Raw genomic sequence first — 18,870 nt, forward strand, 5'->3', positions numbered from 1 at the left:
TATTATTTATTTCTATTTTTTTGATTGCAACATTTTATTTATAATTTTTCTTGAATTACAAAAGCAGTAGTGGCTCGTCCCCTGCCAAAGTGGGTTGGGTAAAAAAAAAAAATATATATATATATAAACTTGCCTAACGCTGCTGCTGCCACCACTGCCGCCATCTCCCGTTCATCTGATCTTCCTGCTTCTGGCTCTGGGGCTGGGCACAGGCTCCCAGCCTGCGCTGTGCCCAATGCTGAAGCTGCTATCATGAGAGCAGCTTCAGGATTGGCCTCAGCGACTGGGAGCCTGTGTCTGCTCTCTCCAGCTTCAGCAACGCAGATGAGCTGGAGAGAGGTTCACTGCGCATGAGGTGTTTGGCCAGCCTGATACGTCCAGCCAAACACTTCATGCACAGTGAAGGGAGTGCCCACCACTCCCCCACCAGCAGTGTCCTCCGCTTGACCCGCACCCAAGACTCGTCAGAGTCCTGGAGACGAGCCCAGGGAATTAAAATAAAACAGGTTAAATGCTCATTTCATGCAGTGGTGGTGGTGGGGGGGGGGGGTGCTCCAACGTCCTAACGGAGCAGCCGCTGCTGTATAAAAGGGAAATAAAGACACTGGGTGTCACACTGTGAAGGTTTAGAAGAGGAAAAGTGAAAGGACATTTAAGAAATGCTGGAGGAAGATAAAGTGGAGGAGGGGGTAATTGGAGGCCCTGCAGTACATTCTCAAGGATCATTTTTCCCATCTAATCTCCACGATAACTCTTAACGATTGTATAGATGTGTGAGTAAAGTTCACAAAGCCAGTTACCAGAAAGACACAGCATCACACATTAAGCGTCAAGCATCAAATTCAGTTCCTTATACTCCCCTCACCCCCTTCTTCCCCAGGCCCCTCAATGGTTAGTCGAGATCAACGCAGGCATATCTGTCTGACTATATAAGTCCTTGATCGCGATTCAGGGCAAATAGAGAATCATGGCGAATCCTCCCCAGAGTCATAGTGTAGTCTCACCCTTTTTATTAAATCAACTTGGTATCAGTGGGATTGTTGGTAACTTTGGTTCAGATCGGCACATCTTGAATAAGGTCCATATGTGATCAGATTTAGTTGCTCTATATGGGCCATAACACATTAGGGATTTATTCATTAATATACCACATTTACGACCTCCAGAATGATTTACAAGAAGTATCTGGAAATTTCCACAGCTGCAAGATTGCTACCCTAACAGTCAAAAATATGCAAAGTGGCACAAGGTGTACTTAATCTTATTTCCTGTGTAACCAAACAATAATATCAAAGAGTTCTGAGGTAATGACATTTCAGCTATTTCATCAGTGACTCCCACTACATAGCTCCGCAACGTTTATATGTTAGGGCAAAGTCACAATGTGTGTGCTGATGTGCTTTTCTGTACACAAACATCATCTATCTGAGCCATGTGTCTGAGGTCTTTCATCTACAGATAGTGACCATATATGTGCTATCCGTGTGTCTCTTGCCTATGGACGTTTTCCCTGCACTTGCCTAAATGATTAACCTTTGGGCCTCGGGTATTCTGTTCAATTCCTCTTTAAACTTTACTCTGTATAAATGGAAACATGTACGGCTTTCTGAGAAAATCCACCTGTGTATCAAAGACATTTGCTTCTTCGCAGTTTGTTTGCTTTTCACTCGGTGACTTGGAGTAACATTCAGTGTCCCATTTGTAGTAATCTAACCCAGTCTCTAGGTGTCATCTGAATATTATTATGATTATTATGATTACTAATAGATCTACTTTCTCCTCTTTCTCTTTTGTGGTACCTGCCAGTTCCTTGTTACTATCAGTTGTACAGTGCTCTGGCCTGCAGCTCCTAAGAACCGATACGCTGTGAGAATTGTAATGCTTGCAGCAAATGGCTAAATTACTAATTTAAATCGTTGTGATCAGTGTGTGTAATTTGCCTGGTCTGTGTGGCAACACTGGCCTTGTAGCAAGGGGCTCAAAAGGACGGATACTTGAAATGAAATCTGTATGCCACACATCCTGAGACAAGAATTGCAGGACCAAGCATTCTAACAGGGAAATTGGGCCTGAGCATTGTATTTATAAATCGACTGTCCTCTGCAAGAGCCTCAAAGTTCACTCTTTTATCAGCCGCGGTGCGTCCATTGGGGCGTAGGAGCGTAGCCCTACCAGCCACCATGGACCCGCATCGCGGCCGCCGGCCGTATCTCTAAAAAAAAAACATTGCGCTGAATTGCGCAGGGGTGGTGGCCTGCTGCAGCTTGAGTGACAGTCCACACACTCAGGCTGCAGCAGACCGTAGTGCGCAGTCCCGCTGGGGAACTTACAGTGCGCATGCTTGAGAAAGTTGGCTTCACTGTGCCTCGTGACACCACTTACACTACTTGGATGACACAACACAGCCAGGGCTTTTACAAATGCGGCTTCTGCAGTATGTGCAAATGGGCTAAGCATGGTACTACTCAATTCACTAGTCCTGATGGTGTTCCTTTCATCATCAAAAGTAACATAAATTGCACAACTAAATTTGTGATATATATCATAGAATGTGATTGTGGAAAGTTCTACGTCGGTAGCACCATCAGATCACTCAAAGACAGAATTATGGAACATATAATGGCAATATTGAATTGTGACCCTAAGTATCCTGTGGCTTTACACGTAGCATCCTGCCAAAATGACAAAACAAATAAAGTAGTAAGATTCTTTGGTATTGACACAGTCCCTTTGGGCGTCAGAGAGGGCAACCGTGAACTGAAGCTTAGACGCACCGAAGCGACCTGGATAATGCGTCTGAGGTCTGTGGAACAAGGACTCAATTATGACCAGGAGATGCAGTTTTTTCTGGGGGATTGAGTACACATATATGTAAATCATTGTCAATACACACCACATCCAAATAGTGTGTGGACCTATATGTTGGACATGTTAACATAACATAGTATTGATTGTTATGGTATGTATTGCTTATCCTTTATGTTGTGATAACTCTCCTGAACTCTGAACTGGATCATGACATGAATTAACTTAAAAGATATACATACTTGAGGAACATTATTGTTGGATATGTATTAATAGTTAAATGTGACTGCAGCAATTGGAGACCAAATTGATTGTAAACTGCATTTCAAGTCACGTGTGATTGGGACCTGCACCGGGAGACCGATCATGCCCATTCACGGCGCTCACAGTACAGTCACTCTTGAGGTTCGCCGGTCTTTTTCGTTTTTTTCGCTTTTCCACTGTAGTTTTATTTCTGATTCATAGATAGAAATTTAGTGTGAAATCGTAGAATGTTTTCCTGAGTATTTTTCAACTCAAATTATGACTATAGTTTGCGACCACATAATTTTTATGCCAACTTCTCTTAAAGACATTAATTATTCTTGCGCTTTACAATTGTAAATAACTGGTTCGATTGGTAACTCAGGGATATTGACGCATCGTTAATTAGACAAACACGGGTCTAGTCGTCGGGCACGCTGCGCGATGACGTATATATAACGTCTGGTGCATCCGGGTCACGTGTCCAAACAGGAACACAGCCCGGAGAGAGGACGCGCGACACGCCGCTCCCGCTTTTACACAGGTAAGAGTGGGGAAGCTGCGCCACAAACCAAAACACTTCCGCAACTGGAACTGGAAGTGACCCCTGTGCCCTCGCAGGCGGTCGCTCCCTTCACGCTGCTCTGCCGCTCGCCTACCTGCTGCCCTAGCTGCTGCCTGGCCGCTACCTGCTCGCTGCTGACCTCCGCTCACCTCCTCCGCTGTCCTCCGCATCAGGCTCGCCTCCTGCCCGCAGCCTGCCGCCTCTGCCCCCGCTCCTCTCCGGCCCCGCTGCCCCGGTCACCTCCGTGATTCCCGCCGCCGCTGACCAGTAGCTCCGCCTCCCCTCCACTCCCATTGGTCCTCCCGCCTTCCCGCTGACCCTCCCTCCCGGCTCCTACTTATGACGTCCCCTCAGCGACCACGCAGCTGACGCGTGCAGCGGGAGCGCCGTTTGAGCGCCGAAGGTGCGCCAAAGGTAAGCCCGTCTGCGCCCGTCCGCGCCTGGACCGCGCCCAGTGCCAGGACCCCTGGCCCCCGCCGTCACCAGCCCACCCGCCGGACCTATGACGCCACCAAACTCAACGCCCTCAACGCCGGCCGACTCCCGGGCTGTTACCGAGCCAACCCGAGACGCACCCACGGACCCTTCTGCTGCAACGCCTGCAAGTTCACCTGCATCCGGACCTGCACCACTCCAGCAGTGCTCAAGACCTCGACGAGCAACAGCAGCAACCACCTGAAGTGCATCCTGCTCAACACCCGCTCCGTCCACAGACACGCCGTCGAGCTCTGGAACCTGCTTGACACAACGTCACCAGACGTCGCCTTCCTCACGGAAACCTGGATGAACGCCTCTTTAGCGCCCGACATAGCCATCGCCATCCCAGACGGCTACAAGATCATCAGGAGGGACCGCATCAACCACACCGGAGGAGGCATCGCCATTGTCCACAGGAACACCATCCGCATCACGACCAACACCGACGACACCCTCGCAACCGCCGAGCACCTGCACTTTCAGGTCCACATCAACCCCAAGACCACCCTCAGAGGCACCCTCATCTACAGACCCCCGGGACAACGCACACAATTCAGCGAAGACATCGCCGACTTCATCAGCCCGCACGCCCTCTGCTCCGCTGACTACATCCTCCTCAGGGACCTCAACTTCCACATGGAGAACAACAACGACCTCAACACCACCACCCTGCTGGACAACCTCGCCAACCTGGGACTCAAGCAACTGGTGACCACCCCCACCCACTACGCCGGACACACACTCGACCCCGTCTTCTCATCCAGCAAGGACATCGCCTTCAGCCACGCCACCGGACTCCACTGGACGGACCACAGCTGCGTCCACTTCAGCTTCGCAAGGACCACGATCCACCACCACCAGCAACAGGCTGCACGCAGGAGCTCGAACAAGATCACAGCCGACCAGCTCGAGTCCTCCCTGAGAATGAATCCTCCCACCAGCACAACGAACCCTAGCCAGGCGGCCACCAACCTCACGAAGTGGATCAGCGACTGCGCAGACGAGCTCGCCCCCCTGAGGACCCCGCCCAGCAGACCCCGTAGCAAGAAAGCCCCATGGTTCACCGACGAACTCAAGAGCTCCAAGAAGAACTGCCGAGCCCTCGAGAGAACCTGGCGCAGAGACCCAACACCGGACAACATGACTGCCCTCAAGCTCGCCACCCGAAAACACCACCAACTCATCCGCGCCACCAAGCAAACTGCATTCAAGGAACGACTGGACAACAACGCACACAACAGCAAAGAACTCTTCAACATCGTCAAAGAGCTCTCCAACCCCAACGCCGGAAACAACAACATCACCCCTTCGCAAGACCTCTGCAACTCCCTCGCCTCCTACTTCCACAACAAGATCACGGACATACACAACAGCTTCAGCACTCAACCGATGAACACCACGACCGAACCACCGCCCCCCACCACCACCCTTCGCGCCTGGACTCCGATCAGCACCGAAGACACCGTCCGCACAATGAACTCCATCCACTCCGGATCTCCGACCGACCCCTGCCCTCACCACGTCTTCAACAAGGCCGACGCTGTCATCGCACCCCACCTGCGGGACATCATCAACACATCCTTCAACACCGCTTCCTTCCCGGAGAGCTGGAAGCACGCCGAACTCAGCGCTCTACTCAAGAAGCCATCGGCTGACCCCACCGACCTCAAAAACTACCGCCCCATCTCGCTGCTCCCGTTTCCTGCAAAAGTCATCGAGAAGACCGTCAACAAGCAGCTGGCCGCCTTCCTCGAGACGAACGATCCCTCGACCCCTTGCAGTCTGGCTTCCGGGCCAACCACAGCACCGAGACTGCCCTGATCGCAGTCACCGATGACATCCGAGCGCTGCTCGACAACGGAGAAACAGCGGCCCTCATCCTCCTCGACCTCTCCGCGGCCTTCGACACTGTCTGCCATCGTACCCTAGTACAACGCCTCAGCAACGTCGGAGTCCAGGAGAAGGCACTGGAGTGGATCATCTCCTTCCTCGCCGGAAGGACACAGAGAGTCCGCCTCCCTCCGTTCAGATCTGAAGCCACCGAAGTCATCTGCGGCGTCCCTCAAGGCTCCTCGCTCAGTCCAACCCTCTTCAACATCTACATGAGCCCCCTCGCAGACATCGCACGCCAGCACAACCTCAACATCATCTCCTACGCCGACGACACCCAGCTGATCCTCTCCCTTACCAACGACCCCGCCACCGCCAGAGCCAACCTTCACGAAGGGATGAAAGAGGTAGCCGAATGGATGAAGAACAGCCGCCTGAAACTGAACTCAGATAAGACGGAAGTCCTCATCCTGGGATCCTCACCCGCCGCTTGGGACGACTCCTGGTGGCCCCCCGCCCTAGGCAGCGCACCCAAACCAACAGACCACGCACGCAACCTGGGCTTCATCCTGGACTCCTCCCTCTCCATGACCAGACAAGTCAACGCCGTCTCCTCGTCGTGCTTCAACATCCTGCGCATGCTACGTAAGATCTTCCGGTGGATCCCCACCGAGACCAGGAAGACGGTCACCCAGGCCCTCGTCACCAGCCGTCTGGACTACGGCAACACTTTCTACGCCGGAACCACCGCCAAACTCCAGAAGAGACTCCAGCGGATCCAGAACGCCTCAGCACGACTCATCCTGGACATCCCCCGCCGCAGCCGCATCTCCGGACACCTGAGAGACCTGCACTGGCTCCCGGTCAACAAGAGAATCACCTTCCGTCTCCTCACCCACGCACACAAAGCCCTACACAGCCAAGGCCCAGGATACCTCAACAGCCGCCTCAACTTCTACGCTCCCAAACGCCAGCTTCGATCGACCAGCCACGCCCTCGCCGCCGTCCCCCGCATCCATAGATCCACCACAGGGGGACGGTCCTTCTCCTACCTAGCCGCCAAGACATGGAACTCCCTCCCCACCCACCACCGCCTGACCCAGGACCATCTCGCCTTCAGGAAGCAACTCAAGACCTGGTTGTTCGAGCAGTAGCAGATCCCCCTCCCCCAGCACCGTGAGACCCACTGGGTAAGTAGTGCGCTATATAAATGCGATGATTGATTGATTATATTACGAAAAGTCAGTAATCGGACCACAACCACATCTTGTTAATATTTCAGCCTGGGGTATCCCGCCATCCTTTCAAGTCGTACCCGACATGAACGCACAGTAGAATACCTATAAAGGTAAGCCCTCAAGGAAACTTGGCTTATCAGTCAGTCTTGTCATACTCAGTTTGTCTGGGTGAATTCTTAATGGGGCACCTATTTATTTCAGAACAGTACCATGTTCAACATTTTCAATATTTTCGAATCGACAACGTTGTGATCTCCGGGCACCACAGCACCAGATATACAAAACATTGGTAAGCTATTAGAAACCGTAAACACTGTTATAATGTATTCTAAAACTGCGCGCTTCAGCCACCACATGTTAAATATAGAATTTGGGTCCTATTTACTCAAATGAGGTATATAATGATATCCAGGACCGTGCTACAATAGATGTTTCTCTACCTATCGGTAACTCTGTGAAATAGCCAAAGGTTGTCACGAGTTGGCATCCACTCATCAGGAAACCTGGTACGATGTTCCCATTTGATGTCCTCTATCAAAACCATATTTGGAACCCCAACAAGGGTCCATATTAGCCAGTGTCAATCGTAAAGTTCTACATAATGGATGTCTTTATTGATTCACGTATGGTGATCTATATCATTTGGTTCAATTACAGAACTGAGAACTTTACCCTGTTTTCTCAATTCGTTTGTACACCAACGGTCACGGGCCCGGCTGGGTCGGAATTATCACCAGCTGTGCGGTGAGCCTCCATTCTCTATATATTATAGCCTCACTAGTTTTGTTTCTTGCCTAGCTACCATGACTATGGCATAATAGTGATGAGGTTTTTCCTTTTTGTTTTTGGTCAATTTTCTTGAATATACAGACCTTCTGATTTTGACACAGCCATCGAGGTATGTGCCCCTATGTGCATTTAGCCACAGTTTTCTGTGACTTTTCACACATCACAAAGCATGTAGTATGAATGAGTCGTGCACGGATAGAACACCTTTGCCCGTTATGGTATGTTTTACTGTACATATCGTTCACTGTAAATAATGACATCTAGGTTCCCTCAACGTGTCATCACAAACTCACTGGTCACCAGCACGTCAATAAAAGAACGGCATGCAAGCACTTTCGACACAAATGTGTTCGGGTGGCACTTAGATGTAAATAGGTGAATTGTTGTACATCCACTGTAGTGGAAGCGAAATTCAGTATGTACAGACCACATTTAAAGGTCTTATTGTAACCATACCCATACATGATACATGCTCTATTGTCACTTATCTGTTTGTTTCAGCCCTGAGGAATCGCGAGTGCGATGAAACAAGTGTTGGCTGGCTGTATACTTCATTAAAAGACTCCACGAATTACCCTTCCGCTGGAGTCTCTGTGAAAGACTTCTGTCATTTTGGTTTCTGTACTAAATGTTGTATTGTTACATAACAATCTGTATACTGTGATTTGAGTGCATCGGCAACCCAGTCTGGCTTCACTGTGCTGTTCGCCTGTCACAGCCCTGGTTTCCTAAGGGCGACAGGGCGAGCAGCAAATGTGCCCCCCTAGCCAATAGCCAATCCTGGCGCTGCATGCAGGGCCAGGATTGGCTGGTCCACCGGCGCAGCATCCCATTGGATGCCGCGCGTGGGGGTGGCCCGGCATTCGTCTCAGGAGCAGCAAGCCAAGGAGGACTGGTCGGTGGCGGTGCCCGATCGTGTAGCCTGCTTCTGTTCCTCTGTGTAGGTGCCAACGGAGCTGAGGCGGCGCGGACCTGGTCAGGTAGGATCTGTTATGTTCGAGGCATGTGGTCTGCTGAATTCATATCTGTGCATAGATCGCCGCCTAGTGTTGGGTCCGGATGATTACAGATTGTTATCCTGGAAGAGTCTTCGAAGTATCACGAGATAGGTGGCTCCTCCCCTGGACTACAGTGCGCATGGGCATCCTCTCCATCCTCAGATTGTTTTTTTCCGCCATTGGGTTCGGATGTTACTATCTTAGCTCAAGTTAGGAAAACTTTCTACAAAGCCAAAAGGCTTTCGATAGCGTCGGTATCGTTTCGTTCGGTATCAGTGCCTTTGCTTCTGAGGACATCGAGGACTCAACAGGTTTTTCTTTCCACACTCTACCCGATCTTAGATCTAAAATGGAAAGAAGTCCATTCAAGCGGTGTCCCCTTTGCAATGCAAAATACCCACACATCGATGTCCATCCGGTGTGCAACAAGTGCCTGTCCCCAGACCATAACGAAGACAACTGTATGGCCTGTGCCCGGTTCAGGTCGAAGAAAACCCTCAAGATTCGACGCGCGGCTCGATTGGAGTCGAAGAAGTCAGCGCCTGTTCTCGTCAACATCTTCGGGACCGAAGACGAGGAGGTCGTTGATCTGGAGGATCAGGAACACTGCTCCGATCTGGCTTCGGGCCATGACTCCGAGTATGACGCCGAAGTCGAGGAGGTACAAGACGAGGACGAGAACGTCGTCGATGAGGTAGGAGACGACGTGGAGGCCCTTGGGGCCGTAGAAGATAGCTCAGGCGAAGAGCTAGGCCAACCCGGCTACATGGGGGCCGAAGATAACGCACTCATTAAGGCTCAGGTCGAGGGATCGCCACTAGGCCTTACCCAAGATCCACAATCTTGTTCTACAGCCCAGCATAAAGGCCCGGCTTCGAACATTTCTAAAGAGCCTGCGATTTCGAAACCGCCATCGGTCGAGATAAAGAAATCGACACCGATAGCATCCTTGCAGAAACCGAAAGTGCTTGTGCCTCTCGTCGGCTCCAAGGCCTCAAGCCCCTCGGAGCCGAAGAAAAAGAAAATGGCCGTCGACGCCGGAAAACTCCAGAAGGTCGTCCAGCCAATGGTTGGGGCGCCGAAGACCAAGGTCAAGGCCGTCGACCCATCGAAGCCGACGCCGAAGGGTGTCGCTTCGCACAAACGGCTCGAACCGAAAGACGGGATCGATCCACGGTCGAAGCCTACGGACAAGTCGAAGACTGGCTCCAAGGACCCTGTCGAGTTGACGAGACCCAGTCCGTTCATTGCCAAAGAAGTGTCAGAGTCGCTCCAACGCATCAAGGCTAAGGCTACATTGGTCGGACCGAAGAAGGCCCCGACGCCGAAGCTGGTAGGACAAGTTCAGACCGCGTCGACACCTGTCAAGTTTGGGTTACCACCCTCAGTGCGTCCGAAGATGTTTGAGCCAAAACAATCTATCGGCGCCACTAAACGTGTATCGACAGAAATGGAGGCTGGGGAAGAGCCTGAAGACCTAGAGCTGAGACAATTAATCGACTCGGAAACTGGGAGACTGTCCATATACAAAGGAAAGTTAATGCCAGAGACTCCCATGGAATCATATAGGATTCCCTTGAAGAAAAAGAGACTTTCTACAACTTCTTCAGCTCTTGTGGAACCCCTCCATCACTATGGACAGGAACCTCAACATTTTTCCCCAACATACTCGGATGTGGAGACAGGGGATAATGACAATGAAGATGACCTCTATCATGTGGACACTGATCCTGATGATCAAGACCAACAATGGATGGACCCTGCAGACTCAAGGGCTCCGCAAACTGGCCCGGACACTCATATGTACAGTGTGAAAACGTCTCCTACTGAGGACACAACTGCTTTTAACGCCCTTATTGAGAGGGCAGCCAGTAATCATGATGTCGAGCTCCATGCTGACCCTGTGGATGAAGACTTTCTGGTAGACACTTTTTCAACTTCAGAAAGGGCAGTCAAAACCCTACCCATGCTCAAAGGGGTCCTCAAGCATGCTGCTGACATTTTTAAAGATAACACTAGGGCCAGGGTGTTAACCCCTTAGGATTGAGAAGAAATATAGGCCGGCCCCTGTGGACCCTCCTTATATAAAGGGACAGTTGCCATTGGATTCACTGGTTGTTTCTAATGCACGTAAGAGAGCAAACTCACAGACTACAGGTGATGCTCCTCCTCCTGACAAAGAGTCAAAGGTTATGGAAACTTCAGGAAAAAGAGTAGCTGCACAGGCGGCTAACATCTGGCGCATTGCCAACACTCAGGCGCTCTTGGCCAGATATGACAGGGCACATTATGATACCCTTGAGACACTATTGCAACACCTACCTGATCAGTACAAGGAGGGGGCAGAGCTACTCATCCAGGAGGGGAAACTCATAACCAATGCTTCTATTAAGTGCGCTCTAGACGCAGCTGACACTGCAGCCAGGGCCATCAACACTAGTGTTATGCTACGACGACACGCCTGGTTGAGGATTTCAAGATTCAAACCTGAAATTCAAACTTCTATCCTCAATCAGCCAGTTAACCCAGACTTCTTATTCGGACCTGAGGTTGACACCACCCTTGAGAAACTTAAAAAGGACACAGAGACTGCAAAGTCTATGGGGGCTCTGCAGTCACAGCAGTTTCGGGGTGGCTCCTTTCGTCGCTCCAGTACTAGAGGCCCCTCAAGAGGCCAGTCAACGCAACAGACACAATACAATAAGGGAGGTACATAATCCACCTACAATAAGAACAACCGGGGTGGATATCGGGGAAACAACATCAAGGGCAGAGGCAGAGGAAACAACAGTTCCAGATCCTCTGCCAATACCAAACAGTGACACCCTGTCACTGCCCCCGACCATATAACACTTGTCGGGGAGACTTCAACAGTTCCTGCCGGTCTGGAAGTCCATCACCACAGACAGGTGGGTGAGAGACATTGTACAGTACGGGTATTGTCTGGAATTAACGTCCACTCCACCAAAAATCCCACCAAGACACCGTCCTATGTCCGCAGAACACTTACACTTATTGCAGCAGGAGGTCGTCAGCATGCTGCAAAAAGGGGCCATAGAGCTCGTGCCTGTAGAAGACCAAGGGTCAGGGGTGTACTCTCTCTACTTTCTAATACCCAAAAAGGACGGATCTCTCAGACCTATACTGGATCTAAGGCCTCTAAACAGTTACATTCTGTCAGAGCATTTTCATATGCTCACCTTGCAACAGGTTCTGCCGTTACTCAGTCAGGGAGACTTCCTCGCAACGCTGGATCTAAAAGATGTGTATTTCCATATACCCATACACCCATCACACAGACAGTATCTCAGGTTCACTATTCAACATCAACATTATCAGTTCAAAGTCCTCCCTTTCGGAGTAACGACAGCACCCAGGGTGTTCACAAAGTGCCTGGCAACAGTAGCAGCACACCTCAGGAGGCAGCACATACATGTCTACCCTTATCTGGACGACTGGCTTATTCAAGCAAAGTGTGCCAGCCACATGTCCCACACCATTCATCTTCTTCACAGTCTTGGATTCTCACTGAATTATCCGAAGTCACACCTTCAGCCCACCCACGTGCGACAGTACCTGGGTGCGACAGTAGACACTCTGGCAGCCAAAGCACAGCCAAATTCAGTGAGAATAAACAGCATGCAATTGCTGATACAAAAATTCAGACCTCAACACTCGCTTCCAGCGAGGGTGTTCATGCAGTTGATAGGCATGATGGCCTCCTGCATTTTCATAGTCCCGCACGTAAGACTACATATGCGTCCGCTTCAGGAGTGCTTAGCACGTCAGTGGAATCAGGCTCAAGGACAGTTAAAAGACCTAGTGTTGGTGAGCGGTCGGGCATTCAACTCATTGGTGGAACCCACGAAACCTTTGCAAGGGCCGACCGTTCCAGGAGCCTGTTCCACAAATTGTACTGACGGCGGACGCGTCTCTCCAGGGATGGGGAGCTCATGTACTCCATTACATGGTGCAGGGACTATGGACAGCACAGCAAAAGAAGATGCAACTGATGGCAATCTTCATGGCGATTAAAGCTTTCAAGGTACACTTGTGCAACAAGGTCGTGTTGATCCGGACGGACAACATGACTGCCATGTACTACATACAGAAGCAGGGAGGGATGCGCTCTCCGCAGTTGTCTCATCTGGCTCAGAGCATGTGGAAGTGGGCCATTCTGAGGAACATTTTCCTGATGGCGGAACACCTCCCGGGCAAAGCCAACCAGATGGCGGATCTGCTCAGCAGACACAGCCACCAAATGCACGAGTAGGAGATACATCCATCAGTACTCCAACCGTACTTCCAGCAGTGGGGTCATCCACAGATAGACCTGTTCGCCACAAGGGAAAACGCAAAATGCCAAAGCTTCGCAAGCAGGTTCCCACACCCACAGTCGCAGGGCAATGCGATATGGATGAACTGGTCAGGCAAATTTGCGTACGCTTTTCCCCCAGCACCTTTGATACCGCTGGTGGCACGCAAACTACGGCAAAACTCGATGACCCTGATCCTGGTTGCTCCGATGTGGGCACGCCAACCATGGTACACCACGTTTCTAGAACTATCCGTGGTACCGCATCAAAGGCTACGCCTCACTCCCAGGCTTTTGACGCAGAGCCATGGAGACATTCAGCATCCAAATCCGCAACAGCTCAACCTGGCGATCTGGCTCCTGAAGTCCTAGAATTTGGCTACCTCAACTTGCCCCCAGAATGTATGAATATCATCAAGGAGGCAAGACGACCCACAACCAGAGCATGCTGTGCGGCTAAATGGAAACGATTTGTCATATATTGTACCAGCAATGACATTAACCCACTGGATGCATCTATTCAAAACATTATCTGTTATTTGTTGCATTTATACATATGTAATCTAGCGTACAGTTCCATTCGTATACATTTATCCGCCATAGCAGCCTATCTTCAGAACAGGCAGCACCTCTCATTATTCAGAGTGCCTGCCATTAAAGCTTTTCTGGAAGGTCTTAAAAGAGTGATCCCTCCCAGACACCCACCGTCACCAGTCTGGAACCTGAATGTGGTCCTCACCAGATTGATGGGACCGCCTTTTGAACCTCTACACTCTTGTGAAATACAATTTCTGACATGGAAAGTTGCTTTCCTAGTGGCCATTACCTCGCTAAGGAGAGTTAGTGAACTCCAGGCACTAACAATTCAAGAGCCATTCATCCAGGTCCACGCAAATAGGGTGGTATTGCGCACCAACCCTTCATTTATGCCTAAGGTGATTTCGCAGTTCCACATGAACCAGACCATAGAACTGCCAGTTTTCTTTCCTAATCCAGAAAATGACGCGGAGAGATCCCTACACATGTTAGATGTCAAAAGGGCTCTATTGTACTATATAGACAGAACAAAGGATTTCAGAAAAACAAAACAGCTTTTTGTTGCCTTTTCTCCACAACACAAAGGCAACCCCATTTCCAAAGCAGGGATAGCCCGGTGGATCGTTAAATGTATACAGATTTGCTATGCTAAGGCTAAACGCACACTAACCATTCCACCTCGAGCACACTCCACACGTAAGTTAGGAGCGTCCATGGCTTTCCTGGGGAATATTCCTTTAGAAGAGATATGTAAGGCAGCCACTTGGTCCACTACACATACATTTACGAAACACTACTGCGTAGATGTGCATTCTAAACAGCAGGCAGCTGTAGGACAGGCTGTTCTCAGAACTCTTTTTCAGACTGCTGCAGCTGGCACGGGCAGCCGCCGCTAACAGGAGGGACTGCTATGTAATCTATGCACGGATATGAATTCAGCAGCCCACATGCCTCAAACCGAATATGCTACTTACCAGTATGCATCTGTTCTTGGCATGTAGGGCTGCTGACATTCATATCGCCCACCCTCCTCCCCGGCGCCTGTAGCAGCGGTAGCATTCAGAATTACTATCTAGCATGGACATCACTCACTGTATTACACTCCATCTCTGCCACAATGGCGAAAAACAATCTGAGGATGGAGAGGATGCCCATGTGCACTACTGTAGTCCAGGGGAGGAGCCGCCTATCTTGTGATACTTCGAAGACTCTTCCAGGACAACAATGTGCAATCATCCGGACCCAACACTAGGCGGCGATCTATGCACAGATATGAATGTCAGCAGCCCTACATGCCAAGAACAGATGCATACTGGTAAGTAGCATATTCGTTTTTTCATTTTAAAGCTCCCCCCAACCCTGCGAGACACCCCCCCTCCCGCGAGCCACGACTGTTAACCAGGCGATATTACTTGAAAAAACCCCATCAAGGTCAGTATGGTAATGGCGCAAAGCATGGACTCTTCATTGGGCAGCAAACTCCCGTTTACATCGGAATCAAGATGACCGGCCAGACTGGGTAGCAAACCTAGCCCTGACAGAATAGTTTAAACTAAAGCTACGCTAATACTTTAGTGGACACATCCGTCTTTAAGTGTGCAGGGGTGCTCTGCCCAAAGTAATATTTAAGAAAAATAAATCCAAACCGCTTAAATTAAAGCATACTTTTTAAAAGATGTTGGTCGGAATATTTCACACCTTGTTTTTCAGCACTGCGTTGGCTGCATACCCTTATTGTTGTGCCGTATTTTACCTTAGTGTATGATTTATTACCTACTAACCCTTTTGCTAAAATTCTACATAAAACCGCAGCAAACGTGACACCCAGTTGAGGTAATAAATCGAAGCTGCAAGGCCATACAAGTGAGAAAGCGGAATATTAGTGTGCAGTGTAATTGGAAGTACTGTAGGTGCATGGATATACTCTTGAAAATATTTTAAGCGCCAATCCCCTCCTACAAGTTGCTGCTCAGAATAGAAGCAGGCAATGTGCAGGCCTTGCTGAATATGCCACGGTTTCTGACAATTGCAAGGGGACAAGTTGCCATATTTCAGTGGGGCCTAACCTCTTGGCAGGTACACGGAACACACCTTGTGAAAAGAGTAGGTGGATGTTTTTGACCCATGTACACCCTTGACTTGTGCCTGATTTCAAAGCCATGTACTTCAACATGGCTAATGTCCATCTCGGTGGCCATGTTTAGGTCACCTAATACTTCATAAGTAGCTGAGTATGAGAGACAGTGGAGGATGTGGGGCTATTTAATACATGTCCTGGGGCCCAGTTCCACTTTTCAGGTATTGGGTGACCTGGGAACTGAGAGGTTAAATCACAGGAGGGGATGGGAAAGATTGGAAATCATGGGAAGGAAGGCGCATTTATCATGTGGACGACAAAAGAAAAGTAACTGAGACCTCGAAACAATAAGGGAGTGGAAGGATGAAAAATAATGAAACGGGAAAAAAAAAGAAAAACAAGCAGTGGCTCTGTGTTGAGTAATGTAGTCTTTTTAAACCATACTGAAACCGGTTCACGGGATATAAGCAATACACCGTGATACTGGTCCCCCCAGGATCTGTAGTGGTGCTTAAAGTTTCAGTAAAAAACACTCTTGATTTCTGAATAATAAGTATAAAAGTGTTAAGGTAGCCATGTTGTTCTACTTACATTTCAAATGCTTTACTTAATCTTGCATCCATATGAGGGTTTGCTTTTTCCAGGAAGGTACTTTTTTCCAGGCAGCATATCACTCTTGTGCATAGTTTGAATTGAGCCGCATCCAGGTATATGTAGCAGGGCACAACTGGGTTGTAGCTGAAGGCAGTGTGGGTGTCTAATTGGGATAGTATGGCGTTCATTGGGGGATGTGGCACTACGGCAGAGCTGCCGAATTTTGTTCTGGGGAACCAGGTTCAGCCTTCATGAACAGTCCACCAGACCACTCTCCTGGATTCCTGGAGTGCCTCTGACTTCGTTCTGTTTCTTTACTTTTTGTGACTGTTGGTCCTGCGGGGAAACATTTTCAATTTATGTTGTCATGTTTACTGGGAGTATTGCTTTTATTTTCCTTTAGTGTAATAGGCTGGCTAGTGAAGTGCACTTCCCATAGTGTGCAGTCACTTCAATTTGCCTTTAGGTGACTACCTGGCTTGATGGTGGTTTTCTATTTGATTTCATGTAACTCCTTGTCTTGATGAGTGCATTGGTTTTAGTTTGTTTGAGGTAACTGCTTCACATGCTGGTTTCATCACACAGCTGACACCCACCCTGAGAAAGCCAGAGCTGCCCTGTTAGTGGTATCCACACCAGTGCGCTTAGGTTCCTTACAGCTCCTTCACTTGAAGTGGGTTACCACCTACCCGCTACTTTTTGTATCCTGCTCGTACCAAGTCATATCCAGACCCAGACCAGTCCCCACAGTTGCTCCGGATTAAGGGACATTGTCATGTCATCTCAGGCGCGATGTAAAGACTTCCAGTGAGCTGAGGACTCTTTTGGCTCAAGAACCAACTAGCTGGAGACCCTTGTGGTTGTTTAAAGATTTAAGAACAGCCTGTAACTCAGTCTTGAGCTGGGTGGGTGACCTCGATTACAAAGTGGCTGTGCCAGATGTCCCATTATGACCCCTTTTGCCTGTCTCCCCTTCAGACGCAGAGGGCATAAAACTGGGGGGTGCTCAACCCTGCCAAAAAACTGAGGGGTGACCCTAAGAGCACAGCTGCCATCCAATCAAGGGTGGGATGCTTTGGTGTGCTGGTCTGGTTTTCTGGGTGCATTGGCTCAAGTTTTTCCCATGTAATTGATTGGGTGTCTTGGTAAGTTGCTTTTATGTGAAGGTCTGACTTATGACTGTGCATTCCTTTCAGTGTGCACTTGCTTCAGTTTACTTTTTGAGTCACTGTCTAGTTTGCTGGATGTATTGCTTTCATTTTTCTTTCATTAAACTGTTTGACTTGCTTGGTGCTTTTATATGGTGCCAGCATGCTGAAGTGTACTCTTCTTCAGTTTAAATGTATGTGACTGGCCTGTTGACTAGCACCCTGCTTTCAAAGTGAAGGTTCACAGGTTCACACTTGCTTTAGTTTACTTTTGTATGGTTGACTGCATGCACTGTTTTGCTGGATGCATTGCTTTAAGTTACTACTTGATGCATTGCTTTCAGTTTGCTTTCAAGTAATTGCCTCTCATTTTCCTAATGCTTTGTGAAGGCTGTTTCCCAACTGCTGTGCAACTTCTTCTACTCTTAGAGCTAAGATTTTCATGAAAGTCTTATAGTCTGAATTCAGCACCTGAGCGTAATAGGACGAAATGTATGAAGCTCTATGGTTATACTGAATAAGCAGCTACCTATGTTATGCCATCTATTAATGTAATAATTGCACTTTCACAATTGCTTTAACCTTCCTGCTTTCTCAAATATGCTTGAAAATGCACGATTTTCTTCTTTTTTTTCAAAATTTTCTTGGGGTTCGGGCTCGCTCGCTGCGCTCGCTCGCTACGGTGCTGTATGCAAATCACTTTGCGCCCCACCACTTTGAAATGTCACCCACCGCCCCTGTCTTTTATTGATAGACAGTCTTTGAAGAGTTTCCATAGACCGAGAGCCGTAGTGAAACTGAGGCTGCGATAAGGTGCTAGCGGCGGCATTTGCACTTCCTGGAGATCATTTGGTAAATAGTTTGTTAACCAAATGTACTTTCTCTGTACTCTGTTATATAGTTATAAGTGAGGTAAGGATGAATCTCCTAAGACCCTCACTATGAAAATAACGGATTTGGCAACACTGGAGATAATGTTCTTTGGAAATAGTTTAGTTTATTGTCTTTTACTATTGCCGAAGGTGTTTGACACAGTCCGGTAAACTGTTTTGTCGATATGTTGCAAGAGTAGTTCCAAAGAGCAAAATGTTAATTTTAGAGGGTTTAGTATTTAAAAATTCTTGTCCCTTAAGTCCTGAGTATCGTAGGTGCAACTGATAAAGTTGGATTTATCAGAGTCATTGCCTGCTCGTGACCCATTTTAATGCAGCTCAGAGCAGGTGATATATGTGATCATTAATCCCCACATAATTG

General features: G+C 48.9%; 1 protein-coding gene across 1 annotated transcript in view; it reads left to right on the forward strand.

Annotated features, from left to right (window-relative positions):
- SCCPDH (saccharopine dehydrogenase (putative)) overlaps positions 1-18,870 on the forward strand; it is a 340,744-nt gene that overhangs the window by 168,149 nt on the left and 153,725 nt on the right. The gene's annotated exons all lie outside the window — the stretch shown is intronic.

The sequence above is a fragment of the Lissotriton vulgaris genome, chromosome 6 (assembly GCF_964263255.1).
Source record: "Lissotriton vulgaris chromosome 6, aLisVul1.2, whole genome shotgun sequence".
Lineage (NCBI taxonomy): Eukaryota > Metazoa > Chordata > Amphibia > Caudata > Salamandridae > Lissotriton > Lissotriton vulgaris.